Source organism: Pleurodeles waltl, chromosome 1_2 (assembly GCF_031143425.1).
Source record: "Pleurodeles waltl isolate 20211129_DDA chromosome 1_2, aPleWal1.hap1.20221129, whole genome shotgun sequence".
NCBI classification, from domain to species: Eukaryota; Metazoa; Chordata; class Amphibia; order Caudata; family Salamandridae; genus Pleurodeles; species Pleurodeles waltl.
This window is the reverse complement of record NC_090437.1, coordinates 10422483-10436826: the sequence shown is the minus strand read 5'-3', so window position 1 is coordinate 10436826 and position 14344 is coordinate 10422483. Positions and strand designations below refer to the sequence as shown.

Genomic DNA, 14344 nt, shown 5'->3' with positions numbered 1-14344 from the left:
GCAGTTTTGTTAGGAGTTTGGTTGTTATTCCTGCATATAGGGCGTTTCCGTAATCCAATCGGCTGCTGACCAGGGCGTTGGTGACAGTTTTACTGGTTTCGACGGGAATCCACTTGAAGATTTTGTGGAGCATGCGGAGAGTGTTGTAGCAGGAAGAGGAGATGGCATTGACCTGCTGAGTCATGCTGAGTGTGGAGTCCAAGATGAAGCCTAGGTTGCGTGCTTGGGTGGTGGGTGAGGGCGCTGTTCCTAGGGAGGTGGGCCACCAGTGGTCATTCCAAGTTGAGGGGTTGGTGCCAAAGATTAGGATTTCTGTCTTGTCTGTGTTTAACTTGAGGTGGCTTGATTCCATCCAGCTGGCGATGGCGTGAAGTCCATTGTGGAGGTTGTTCTTTGCAGTTGTAGGGTCTTTCGTGAGGGAGAGGATGCGCTGAGTGTCGTCTGCGTAGGAAACTATGTTGATGTGGTGGGTTTGTGCGATGTTGGCGAGGGGGGGCCATGTAAACGTTGAAGAGCGTGGGGCTGAGCGAAGATCCTTGGGGAACTCCACAAATGATTCTGGAAGCTTCTGACAAGAACCGTGGGAGGCGGACTCTCTGGGTTCTGCCTGAGAGAAATGACGAGATCCAGTCGAGTGCCTTGTCGCGAATTCCAGCATTGTGTAGGCGCGTGCGGAGAGTGTGATGACATACCGTGTCGAAAGCTGTGGAGAGGTCCAGGAGGATGAGTGCTGTTGTTTCTCCTTCGTCGAGCATGGTCCTAATGTCATCTGTGGCAGCAATGAGTGCAGTCTCAGTGCTGTGGTTTCTGCGGAATCCGGATTGGGAGGTGTTGAGTACCTTGCTGTGTTCTAGGAACCGGTATAGTTGGCTGTTTACAATTTTTTCGATTACCTTGGCTGGGAAGGGGAGGAGGGAGATCGTCCGGTAGTTCTTGGGGTCGTCTGGGTCTGCCTTTGGTTTCTTTAGCAGAGCGTTGATTTCTGCGTGCTTCCATCTTTCTGGGAAGGTGGCTGACTCGAAGGAGCTGTTGATGGTTTTGCAGAGGTGGGGGGCGATGATGATGTTTGCCTTATTGAAGATATGGTGTGGGCAGGGGTCCGATGGTGATCCGGAGTGGATGGAGGCCATGTTGGTGGCAGTGTCCTCTATGTTGACGGGGGTCCAGGTGTGGATGAGGTGGGTGTTGCTTGGAGCTTTGGGTTCTTGGGTGTTTGTAGTCAGCTGGTGGGTCTGGGGTTTGAAGCTATTGTGGATTTCTTCTATCTTTCGACGGAAGTGTGTTGCCAGTGAGTTGCAGAACTCCTGTGATGGCAGGGGTTCGTTGGAGCAGGTTCTGGGGGTGGAGAGCTCATTGACGATGCCGAAGAGCTCTTTACTGTTGTGAGCGTTGGCGTTGATGCGTATTTTGAAGTGGGTCCTTTTGGTGGTGCAGATCAGTTGGTGATGTTTGCGTAGGGCATCCTTGAAAGCAATGTGGTTGGAGTTGGTAGGGTCAAGGTGCCAGGTTTTTTCCATTCTGCGACATAGCCATTTGGATTCCTGTAGTTCTGGGGTGAACCAGCTGGCCTTGATTCTGTGGGAGGTGTTTGGTTTTTTTTCGAGCGGTGCGAGGGTGTTGGCGCAATCTTCTATCCAGCGATGCAGGTATGTGGTGGCTATGTTGGGGTCCGGGGTCCCAGGGGGTGGGGCCCGGGCGAGAGTGGAGATCAGTTGATCTGTTGATATTTTGCTCCAGTTGCGTCGGGGGGGTTGTGTGCGGTGGTGGTGAGTGACTGGTTTTTGGTAGGAGAAGTGGATGCAGCGGTGGTCTGTCCAACTGAGTTTGGTGGTGTGGCTGAAAGAGACGTGGTTGCTGGCTGACAAGGGTGGGGTTGAGTGTGTGGCCTGCGAGTGGGTGGGTGTAGTGACGAGTTGCTTGAGGCCGATGTTGTCGAGGTTGTCGATTAGGTTGGTGGTGTTGATATCTTTGTTATTTTCTAGGTGGAAGTTTAGGTCACCAAGGAGGATGTAGTCTGTTGAGGCGAGGGCTTGGGAGCTGATGGCATCGGCGATGTCATCACAGAACTGCGGTCTGGGTCCAGGGGGTCTGTAGACCAGTGTTCCTCTGAGTGTGTTGTTGGCGTTGATGTGGATTTTGAAGTGGAGGTGCTCGGCGGAGTTGATGATGTCGTGGGAGTTGGTGGAGACTCTTATGGTGTTTTTGTGGACTAAGGCGATTCCTCCTCCTGGTCTGTTGATTCGGTCTCTTCTGGTGATCTTGTAGTTTTCTGGTATGGCTATGGCTACGTCTGGTTCTGAAGCTGAATTCATCCAGGTTTCAGTGAGGAATGCGACGTCGGGCGAGTATGTGGTCAGGAGGTCCCAGAGTTCAATTGCATGTTTGTGGACGGAGCGGGTGTTAAGTAGGATGCATCTTAGTCGGTTGTCTGTTTTGATTTGGAGTTTGGAGGTTAGGTTGCAGGTGAAATTGCAGGTTTTGCAGGAGAAGGGTCCTTTGGTGCACGTCGGTGTGGACTGGAAGCAGATGGAGGAGTGTCCTGGATTAAGGGCGTGGAGTTCGTTGGCAGTGTAAAGGTGTTTGGTGGCATGGGAGGCATGTCAGCCAGGGGGTATGGCGCGGTCTTGGTGCAGACGGGCTTGCCTTTGGCTCACCAGCGGCGCGCCCGCTGCACGTGTCCGCGCTGTGGCCAGCATAAGAGGGGAGGTGGGAGGGAGTGGCAGCTGGTAGGAGGGAGGGAAACCTCCAATGGGAGTGCAGGGGGCAGGGGCAGCAGGAGTCAGGAGCGGGAAGAGCTCCGAGGAGGAGGGAGGGGGGTGGGGCCTTCCGGGAGAGGACAAGCCCAGACAAGCCCAAACAAGCCCAAAACAATGGCAGCACTTACCGGAGCAGTGGTGAGGAGGAAGCGACCTGCCTGCAAGGATGCAGGGTCAGAGGTCCATTTATTCTTCCACCTGCGTGCACTGTCCCCAGCAAAGCACACAACAGGCACGCAACTCTACCTCCCATCATGTGAGTTGCAAATATCAATAAAATGGCTTGGTCCATGCTTACATATTTTAGTCAGATTGGAGCTTTGGGTCTGCCTCCGTGACACGTTTTGACTTCAAAATTAGGGATACTCCACTTATTTTACACAACTAGCTTATATCTTTTGTGTTTTCAAGGCTGAAGGGATGAGGTGTGGTGGTCATTGAAGTTTCCTTTGTCTTCCTGTTTAGGATGCACCATTTTAAGTTAAACAATGGGCTCCAAAGTTTGACAATGCAAGTTAGTAAACAGATGTAGGTTACTGACTTTGTACTTATACTTCGGGAGCACTAAGAGCCTTCTGAAAAAACAAGAATGGCGAGTCTACCAAATCTCCCCTCTTGAACTACTCAAATGATGGAAATGTGCAACTCTTCCTTTTCTGTGCAGTGCCAATGATGTTTAACCTGTTTTCTTTAAAAAATATATATATATATATATGTATGGGCAATCTTCCACACAACTATTCTTTCCGAGAAAGTCAATTGGAGATTAAACAATATCCTGTTTGAAAATATGAAGCCGTGATGAGAATGGATTAAAACCCGATGGTATAGTTAAGAACATACAGCCCCCTTAAAGACTTTCAAAATTCTCAGAGAAAAGGTGCTGTTCGCAAGTTTTGCGGAGCAAGACAAAATATTTTAAGTTTTTACCTACCCGTGTTCTCTCCTGTCAAGAAAACGTAGATGGATTTTAATTTCGGGTGCAGAGCAGCCTGATAAGAGCCTATGAGGTGCCTCGAGTGGTGGCGTCACTACACCCTATTGCAAGGGTGCTGATGAGCGATGCCTGCTCTAAGACTAGTTCTGCTTACAGGTGCTAAATAATACTGCGTGTGCGCTCTGGTGAGACACTAAGGACATGCCGGTAGTGGCACTGTGCGGATTCCCATGCAGTGGGAAAAGCCGGCGTGTGTGAGAGTTGCAGGAATGGCTTTCTCAAGTGTGGTCAAGGAAGGTGCTGGTGGCGGGTGACGGGTCCTTAGGATTGGACAGGAACGCTGCGTGCAGGTACTGTAGTAACGGGCTTGGTACCGTAATTGAACACACACCCTGTAATTCACTGGGACAGTAGCATTAGCCTTCTCCCACCCCGCAGCCTGACTGTAACAGTTCATTTTCTGGTTGATTTACAGGCAACAAATGGCATCTTTTGCTTTGCATAAGTGCAGACTGCCCCGTAGGCTCAAAATATTAAGCTTCCCATAAGTATTCCCCGACAATAATTAGTGGTACTGAGGTGGTCAAGTACCGCCTATTTTGCAATTTTTTCTGCAATGGTGCCCCCCATGCACAGTTACTCTCACTGAGACATTGCGGTCAAAAGGACCAAAAGGGCCCTGGGTGGAAAACAAATTGGTACACCCTATGAGCTCAAGTCCTTAATTCAAAAGCTCCTAGTTAAATGTACAGACAGCAGCACAAGTGACAGTGTTTCTTATTCAAAAACAGTTACAGTACTTGCAGTAACAGCGCAAACTTTTGGTTGCAAGAACAGAACAGATTATTTGCGACATGTGCGGGTGGCAGATACATTATAATTAGTAGCAATACTTCAGACTGACATAGGCAAGGACCCCATGGCACTGGTTGGGAGCTCACCCTGTCCCGTTGGTTTTATCTTGTGCTTCCAGCTTTAGGTGATCTTTTTAATGCCAGAGCACCGCATAAAAGGATGTGTGGCTTTCATATAGCAGCAAAATAAACGTCCTCAAATTGAGCAGAATAACACGTGATTAGAAACGGCCGAATTGAAGAATGACATGGTACACAAACACAAGTTATTTGAAGGCCGCAAATTTGCCATGTGTGCAAATACAGCTAGTCTAACAAGCATTTGCAAAGCAGTGGGTGTCGCGTTTGGGCGAGTTAGAGCTGTTAGCGTTGTAAAGTAGAGGACGCATGGCAATGCGTGTGTGCAGCGGTGGCTGCCGCAAATCTGAAGGGGAGGGAGGGCAGGGCTGTGGATGGGCACAGGGGAAATTAAAAAAACATTTAAAAAACTAGCACGACCACGCTGTGTAAAACCCAGTGCAATCGCGCTGCGTAGGAAACAAAAAGAAAAGGTAGTCCAGAAACCATGCTTAAAACATGGAGCCACGTATGTTTTCAGTAGTTGGCCGGTGAGCTCGAGGAGGGCTAAACACCGGAAAAGGTATGAGGTATGCATGCCTTTCACAAATAAAATCAAGAGAATTTTAAAAGGCAAGCCTATGAACCAACGAAAGTGACGGGTGTGACATGGCATGGTGAAAAGCCCACAGAGAGATTACAACAGAGGCCAGAGCTTGCACGCTCGACCCTAAAAACTGGGTCTGTCCCAGCAAATCTGGTATGCGTGGTCACCTTAGCCCTAGTGCCAAATTTGTGTCTTAGAACCCTTTAGCCCTAGTGCCAGTTTTGCAGGAATAATCAATGTAATAATTAATCCCAGGCTAGAGCTGTTGTCTTGTCCTTTTCTTTTGGCCAAGTCAACTTAAGCAAGTATTCGATTACTTAAGAATGTTACTGTCTTATTGTTGGCATCCTTGTATACTTAATGTGGCTACACTAACCGTATTTATGTTAGCAGGGTAAGAATAACCTCTTCTGTAGTTAGCCCCAGTGTTGCTGCATGCCATGATTCGCTTATGAAAACTGTAAATCTGTCTCATGGCTTCCCATTGGCGGCACACCCTAGCAGTTTTTTCAAAATCACTAAGCGTTTTTAGAAACTATTCCTTAAAAGGAGCGCCTCACTGGCATTACCGGTGATATCTGCACCTGAAGAGCACACATATGCTTCCTAGAAACCTTAATACCTAGAGAGGAGTCTACTCTCTGTGCTCTAGTGCCAGGGTTTGTGGTGAGAATGGAGGGACTTGTTTCTGGTTAGGTGCTTCACTTCCAAAATTATCTGGCCAGCGGGCTGCTCTCCTTCTTCCTCCCTATTTACATTTTTTTTTTTTTACTACACCAGAGTTCACCTATGTATGCAAAAACATTTGGTTTTTGTGAAGTCCGCTCATGGATGCAGTTTAGGCGTCAGTTTAGCACAGTAGCCGAACTAGGCCGTGTGGTGTAGTCACCAGCGCAGGACTACACCACCAGAAGAGCACGAGAGTGGTGAGGCCATACCACCCCTAGGGCCAGGTCAGGATGGACTGGGCGGTGACGAGGTGAAGGGAGGTGACAAGTGAGGGGCGGAAAGGGCGCGAAGACAGTTTGTAAGGCGAGAGTGAATAAAGCGGATGTACTCCTCCACTACTGTGTCCCTGGCTATTATTCAGGGCCCTCTCGGGACCTGACAATTGGCGACAAGGTGGGCCTACCACGTATGGTAGCGGCACCACCCACCACCAGGAACACCACAACAAGGCAGAGAGGCACGAGCAGGCCAGCGCACCCACGAACACCCGCCAACCTCAAGGGGAACCCAGCTACCTGCCCTGCAGACTCCAAACCCAGACGGTCTCTCCAGCGACGTGGAAGAGAAGCGGCCGGCGAGCTGCTACCGACAGGTACCCGTCCTTTCCCCCGGAGCAACGCGCGCTCCGTGAGGGGCGAACAGTCAATGCTCCCAGCGACGCGGAGCACAACGCGGCGGCGTGTGGCCGCAATCAGCACCTACCTGTCCCTGTATCAGCCCCCTTGTGAAATCACGCGCTGCCCCAGCGCGAGCGCGGCAGCCGACAGGAGGCGCCCCCACCTCCAACAACGCCAAGTGAAAGACGGCCGGCGCGCTGCCACGGCAAGGGCACCCGCACTAGGCCTTTACCTGAAAGAAAAAAAAAGAAGACGAGAACGCGCTGCTTAGCGCAAGCACAATCGGCACTCCATCAACGCGCGCTGCTCAAGCGCGGGTGCCACCCAGCTCCAGTAAAAGTGCCCCACCCCTCCCGGAGCTGTTTTGAAAAAAAAAAAAGAATAAGGAGAACACGCAACGAGAGTCCACTGACTCCGCCCACCAGCTGACAAGACACAAAATAAAACCTGCAGTACACACTGAAAGGAAAAATAAATAAATAAATAAAGGGAAAGTGAGGAGCACAAATAACAGACACTACAAAAAGGCCACAAACTAAGTCACCTAAAAAAAAAAAAAAAAGGGGTACAATCCTGTTACCACTGTTGATGATGGCTGGCGTACCACCACTAGAGCCTTTCACCGTCACAGGCCCCCCCCCTCCCCCCCCACACACAAACGGCAAGATGGAAGGTCTGGGTAGAGCACCTAGAAACATACTTTGAAGCCCTAGACATCAAAGCAGAGCGGCGCAGACCCCTCCTCCATATCGGTGGAGCGGACATCCACAAAATATTCAAATCGGTCACAGAAGCACAACCACGCACCTATGAAACACTAAAAAGGGCGATTACAACACATTTTGAGCCATACGCCAATGCACACTATGAAAGATTTCTATTACGTCAAGCACGCCAAATCGCAGATGAGTCCGTTGACGTCTTCTACGCTAGGCTAAAGGAACTAGCCAGCACCTGCACTCTACCCGACGAAGAGGATGAAATCCAAGCACAATTCATACAGGGGTGCTCATGGTCAAAACTCAGAGAACGCATTCTCCAGCAACCCAACATGCTAATGAAGGACATCCTCACACTGGGGCGCTCACAAGAATTAGCGCGAGCTAGAGCAGCTCACATGGAACAACCGCCGGCAGCACAGATAAAGACGGAGACGGCCAACGCGGTAAGAGCAAACACACCTCGGCCAAAAAGAGAACCGTATAAAGGGAGACTTTGGGGCAAGCCATGCAAGTGGTGCGGTGGCCCAGCACCACACCCGACCACCTGCCCAGCCTGGGGAAAAATATGCAGTGCATGCGGAAAGCTCAATCACTTTGCTAAAGTCTGCAAATCAACACCGAAACAGGCAAACAACCCCACAAAGAAAACTGTCAAGATGGTGGAAGCCCCACTGACCCAAGACTCCGACAGCGACACGGACAACGATCAGCACACAGTCCATGTAATTCACGCTGTCGGAGGCCGACGTTTACCCACATTGTAAGGAAATGCCTCCTTGGCATGGTTACCCCCTGACTTTTTGCCTTTGCTGATGCTATGTTTTGAATTGAAAGTGTGCTGAGGCCTGCTAACCAGGCCCCAGCACCAGTGTTCTTTCCCTAACCTGTACCTTTGATTCCACAATTGGCACACCCTGGCATCCAGATAAGTCCCTTGTAACTGGTACCTCTGGTACCAAGGGCCCTGATGCCAGGGAAGGTCTCTAAGGGCTGCAGCATGTATTATGCCACCCTGGAGACCCCTCACTCAGCACAGACACACTGCTTACCAGCTTGTGTGTGCTAGTGAGAACAAAATGAGTAAGTCGACATGACACTCCCCTCAGGGTGCCATGCCAGCCTCTCACTGCCTATGCAGTATATGTAAGACACCCCTCTAGCAGGCCTTACAGCCCTAAGGCAGGGTGCACTATACCATAGGTGAAGGTACCAGTGCATGAGCACTGTGCCCCTACAGTGTCTAAGCAAAACCCTAGACATTGTAAGTGCAGGGTAGCCATAAGAGTATATGGTCTGGGAGTCTGTTTTACACAAACTCCACAGCACCATAATGGCTACACTGAAAACTGGGAAGTTTGGTATCAAACTTCTCAGCACAATAAATGCACACTGATGCCAGTGTACATTTTATTGTAAAATACACCACAGAGGGCACCTTAGAGGTGCCCCCTGAAACTTAACCGACTATCTGTGTAGGCTGACTGGTTCCAGCAGCCTGCCACACTAGAGACATGTTGCTGGCCCCATGGGGAGAGTGCCTTTGTCACTCTGAGGCCAGTAACAAAGCCTGCACTGGGTGGAGATGCTAACACCTCCCCCAGGCAGGAGCTGTAACACCTGGCGGTGAGCCTCAAAGGCTCACCCCTTTGTCACAGCACCACAGGACACTCCAGCTTAGTGGAGTTGCCCGCCCCCTCCGGCCACGGCCCCCACTTTTGGCGGCAAGGCTGGAGGAAACAAAGAAAACAACAAGGAGGAGTCACTGGCCAGTCAGGACAGCCCCTAAGGTGTCCTGAGCTGAAGTGACTCTAACTTTTAGAAATCCTCCATCTTGCAGATGGAGGATTCCGCCAATAGGATTAGGGATGTGACCCCCTCCCCTTGGGAGGAGGCACAAAGAGGGTGTACTCACCCTCAGGGCTAGTAGCCATTGGCTACTAACCCCCCAGACCTAAACACGCCCTTAAATTTAGTATTTAAGGGCTCCCCTGAACCTAAGAATTTAGATTCCTGAAACTACAAGAAGAAGACTGCCGAGCTGAAAAACCCCTGCAGAGGAAGAACAGAAGACACCAACTGCTTTGGCCCCAGTCCTACCGGCCTGTCTCCTGCCTTCCAAAGAAACCTGCTCCAGCGACGCTTTCCAAGGGACCAGCGACCTCTGAATCCTCTGAGGACTGCCCTGCTTCAAGAAAGACAAGAAACTCCCGAGGACAGCGGCACTGCTCCAAAAGAACTGCAACTTTGTTTCAAGGAGCAGACTTAAAGACCCCTGCAACTCCCCGCAAGAAGCGTGAGACTTGCAACACTGCACCCGGCGACCGCGACTCGACTGGTGGAGAACAACCAACTCAGGGAGGACCCTCCGGCGACTCTACGACTGTGAGTAACCAAAGTTGTCCCCCCCTGAGCCCGCACAGCGACGCCTGCAGAGGGAATCCCCAGGCTCCCCCTGACCGCGACTGTCTGAACTCCATTTCCCGACGGCTGGAAAAGACCCTGCACCCGCAGCCCCCAGCCCCTAAAGAAACAGAACTTCTGTGCAGGAGTGACCCCCAGGAGGCCCTCTCCCTTGCCCAGGTGGTGGCTACCCCGAGGAGCCCCCCCTTGCCTGCCTGCGACACTGAAGAGATCTCTTGATCTCTCATTGACTTCCATTGAAAACCCGACGTGTGTTTGCACACTGCACCCGGCCGCCCCCGCGCTCCTGAGGGTGTACTTTCTGTGTGGACTAGTGTCCCCCCCGGTGCCCTACAAAACCCCCCTGGTCTGCCCTCCGAAGACGCGGGTACTTACCTGCTGGCAGACTGGAACCGGGGCACCCCCTTCTCTCCATTGAAGCCTATGTGTTTTGGGCACCTCTTTGACCTTTGCACCTGACCGGCCCTGAGCTGCTGGTGTGATAACTTTGGGGTTGCTCTGAACCCCCAACGGTGGGCTACCTTGGACCAAAAACTGAAACCTGTAAGTGACTTACTTACCTGTTAAAACTAACAATAACTTACCTCCCCCAGGAACTGTGAAAATTGCACTGTCCACTTTTAAAACAGCTTATTGTGTTTTATGTAAAAAGTATACATGCTAAAGTAATGATTCAAAGTTCCTAGAGTACTTACCTGCAATACCTTTCAAATGAGATATTACATGTAAAATTTGAACCTGTGGTTCTTAAAATAAACTAAGAAAAGATATTTTTCTATAACAAAACCTATTGGCTGGATTTGTCTCTGAGTGTGTGTACCTCATTTATTGTCTATGTGTATGTACAACAAATGCTTAACACTACTCCTTTGATAAGCCTACTGCTCGACCACACTACCACAAAATAGAGCATTAGTATTATCTCTTTTTGCCACTATCTTACCTCTAAGGGGAACCCTTGGACTCTGTGCATGCTATTCCTTACTTTGAAATAGCACATACAGAGCCAACTTCCTACACACATGCACCGTCATAGTCAAGGGCTCCCCGACACAGGCGTTGGTAGACAGGCGCATCCATAAATTTAATGGCCATGGACGTGTACAACAACCTGTCACAACCACGACCAGCACTCCGACCCACAAACATACAAGTGTTTGCATTTGGAAACAGCCGACCGCTAGACATAGCAGGGGTTTTCACAACCGACATTACCCACGACGACACGGAAATGGCCACCAAAGTGTATGTCTCCAAAGACGGAACAGGATTCCTACTTGGTTGCTGCACGGCCCAAGACCTCAACCTGGTACACTTCGCCTTCGCAATCCACGTGAGCGCGCTCCAAGTCCTAATGCAAGACTTCAAGTCTCTATTTGAAGGCATTGGATGCCTCAAAGGACCACCACTACGCCGACACATTGACAAATCAGTGACCCCCACAGCACTCAGACACCGTCGAATAGCGTTCCACCTACGACCCAAAGTGGAACAAGAACTACGTCTCCTAGAGCAAGCAGGAGTCATTGAAAAGGTGTCAGGCCCGACACCGTGGGTCTCCCCCATCGTAGTCGCCCGGAAACCCAAGCAACCGGAGGCGGTCAGAATTTGCGTCGACATGCGCATACCAAACCTAGCGATCAAGAGGGAGCGACACCTAACTCCTACAATAGATGACATCCTCAGCGAGTTGTCAGGGTCTTACTGGTTCTCCAAAATGGACCTTCGGTCAGGATACCATCAAATCATGCTACACCCAGAATCACGGCCCATCACCACTTTCTCCACCCACAATGGCCTCTGGAGATACAAGAGACTAAACTTTGGAATCTCTAGCACAGCGGAAGTGTTCCAGCATGTCATCAAAGAGGTCCTGCAAGGACTCCCGGGAGTCCTCAACGTGAGTGATGACGTCTTAGTCCCCACCGTAGAAGTACATCTGAAAAGGTTACGAGCAGTGTTCGCCAGATTACAAAGCAAGGGGCTAACACTACATAAGGACAAGTGTGACTTCCTAAAACAAGAAATCTGTTTCTTCGGATACCGATTTTCTAAAAACGGAGTCGGACCTGATCCCCTGAAAGTCAAGGACATCCAAGAAGCACCGGCTCCCACATCAGTTTCAGGGGTAAGGAGCTTCCTAGGCATGGTCACATACTGCAGTCGCTTCATGCAGAACCTGGCGGACATCACAGGAACTCTGCGGCAGCTCACACAAGCGAATCGGCAATGGGGCGAGGAACAAGAGAATGCATTCCAAGCCACAAAGAGAGCGCTATCCGCAGAAACCACACTGGCGTTTTTCGACCCACAACGGCAGTCACAGTTAGTCGTCGAAGCCAGCCCCATGGGGCTAGGAGCAGTGCTAGCACAAAAGCAGGATTGCGGAGAATGGGCACCCATCGCATTCGCCAGCCGCACACTCACACCAACGGAACAGCGATACTCGCAGTTCGAACGTGAAGCCATCGCCATACACTAGGGATGCCGTCATTATCACCTCTACCTGTATGGAAAACCATTCTCAGTGGTGACAGACCACAAACCCCTACTACTGCTGTTCACAGGCTCCTCCTCAAAACCACCACAGAGGATAGAAAAATGGATCCTACAACTCCAAGAATATGACTTCACATTGGAATACCAACCAGGCACAAGAAACCCAGCTGACTTCCTCTCCCGACATGCCCGCACAGCCACACCACAAGAAGCAGAGGAAACAGAGGAGTACGTCAGAATGATAGTTGAGCGCGCCAGGCCCCTACCCATACCACTCAGCAAAGTGGTCGAAGCAACTGCCCAAGACGAATGTCTACAGCTAGCCATTGCAGCTACCAGGACGGGGAACTGGCGAGCCCTACAACGCCCGACACCTTCAGAACGCAGGAAGCTCAAGCTTGACTACATGCATTGTTCAATGTACGGCAAGAACTCTCCGCAAGTGAAGAAGGCTGCCTGCTGAGAGGCCTCCATTTAGTTATCCCGTCCATTCTGATAACCAGAACAGTATCCCTAGCTCATGGGGCGCACCAAGGCAACTTACAATCGAAAGCCCGCATCAGAGACTAAGGGGGTCATTTTGACCTTGGCGGACGGCAGAGGCCGTCCGCCAAGGTACCGCCGCTGAATGACCGCACCGTGGTCAAAAGACCGCGGCGGCCATTCAGACATTTCCTCTGGGCCGGCGGGCGCTCTCCAAAAGAGCGCCCGCCAGCCCAGCGGAAATGCCCCTGCAACGAGGACGCCGGCTCAGAATTGAGCCGGCGTAGTTGCAGGGGTGCGACGGGTGCAGTTGCACCCGTCGCGTATTTCAGTGTCTGCTTAGCAGACACTGAAATACTTTGCGGGGCCCTCTTATGGGGGCCCCGCAAAACCCCCTACCGCCATCCTGTTCCTGGCGGGAGACCCGCCAGGAACAGGATGGCGGTAGGGGGTGTCAGAATCCCCATGGCTGCGGAGCGCGCTCCGCAGCCATGGAGGATTCACAAGGGCAGTGGTAAACCGGCGGGAGACCGCCGGTTTACCCTTTCTGGCCGCGGCTGAACCGCCGCGGTCAGAATGCCCTCGGGAGCACCACCAGCCTGTTGGCGGTGCTCCCGTGGTCGGTGACCCTGGCGGTCACCGGCCGCCAGGGTCAGAATGACCCCCTAAGTGTGGTTCCCGGGTTTGGACAAACTGGTGGAAGACACAGTAAAACGATGCCTAGTCTGCCAGGCTAGTGGCAGCCCAGACCCCCCCAACGCCGATCATCACCTAGGAGGGCCCCACAGCGCCGTGGCAATGAGTCAGTGCAGACTTCGGGAGCCTTCCCGATGGTTCACACATGGTCATCGTGATAGACGACTATTCGCGCTATCCGGAGGTCGAAGTTGTACATTCCACATCCGCCCATATGGTCATCCCCAAATTCGAGACAATGATGGCCACCCACGGACTTTTCGGAGAAGTGCGCACTGACAACAGGCCCCCTTTCAACAGCCGCGAATGGGCAGAGTTCTTAGCGTCAACAAACACTAAACCTCGGCGCATCACGCCGCGATGGCCACAAGCAAACGGGGAAGTGGAGAGATTTGTAAAGACACTTAACAAAGTTATTCGCATAGCGGTAGCAGAAGGCGAAAATCCGGAACGAGCAATATATACCTTCTTGAGAGAATACAGAGTCACGCCACCACAGGAGCCACCCCCAGCCAGCTCTGTTTTGGAAGAGTGGTGTCTGATGCCACCCCACACCATCCATCATGGGCAATGAAGTTACCACCATCAAACAGGTCAGAAGCAAGAAGAGCCAACACCAACGCGAAAGCCTCCAAGAGACGGAGAGCCCGTGAAATGACGATACGAATCGGGGACACCGTCCTGGTAAAAGACCGCCACCAAAGAGGGAAATTCCGCCTTCCGTTCCAAGCACAACCCTGGACCGTGACTGTGATGAAAGGTACCATGATAACAGCCCGACAAGGGCCGGAGACGGTAACACGCAACACAGCACTGTTCAAACACGTACCCTGTGCGACGACAGGTGAAAGAGACGAAGACGGCGCTGGAGAATGGACAGACCTGAACATGGACACCGACGGGCCGGAATCCGCAAGCGGAGAGGCGGGAGATACTCCGGAACACAGTGTAGCCCACCCAACGGCA

General features: G+C 51.6%; 1 protein-coding gene across 4 annotated transcripts in view; it reads left to right on the top strand.

Annotated features, from left to right (window-relative positions):
* BTC (betacellulin) overlaps nt 1-14344 on the top strand; it is a 245214-nt gene that overhangs the window by 189928 nt on the left and 40942 nt on the right. The window lies entirely within an intron of this gene.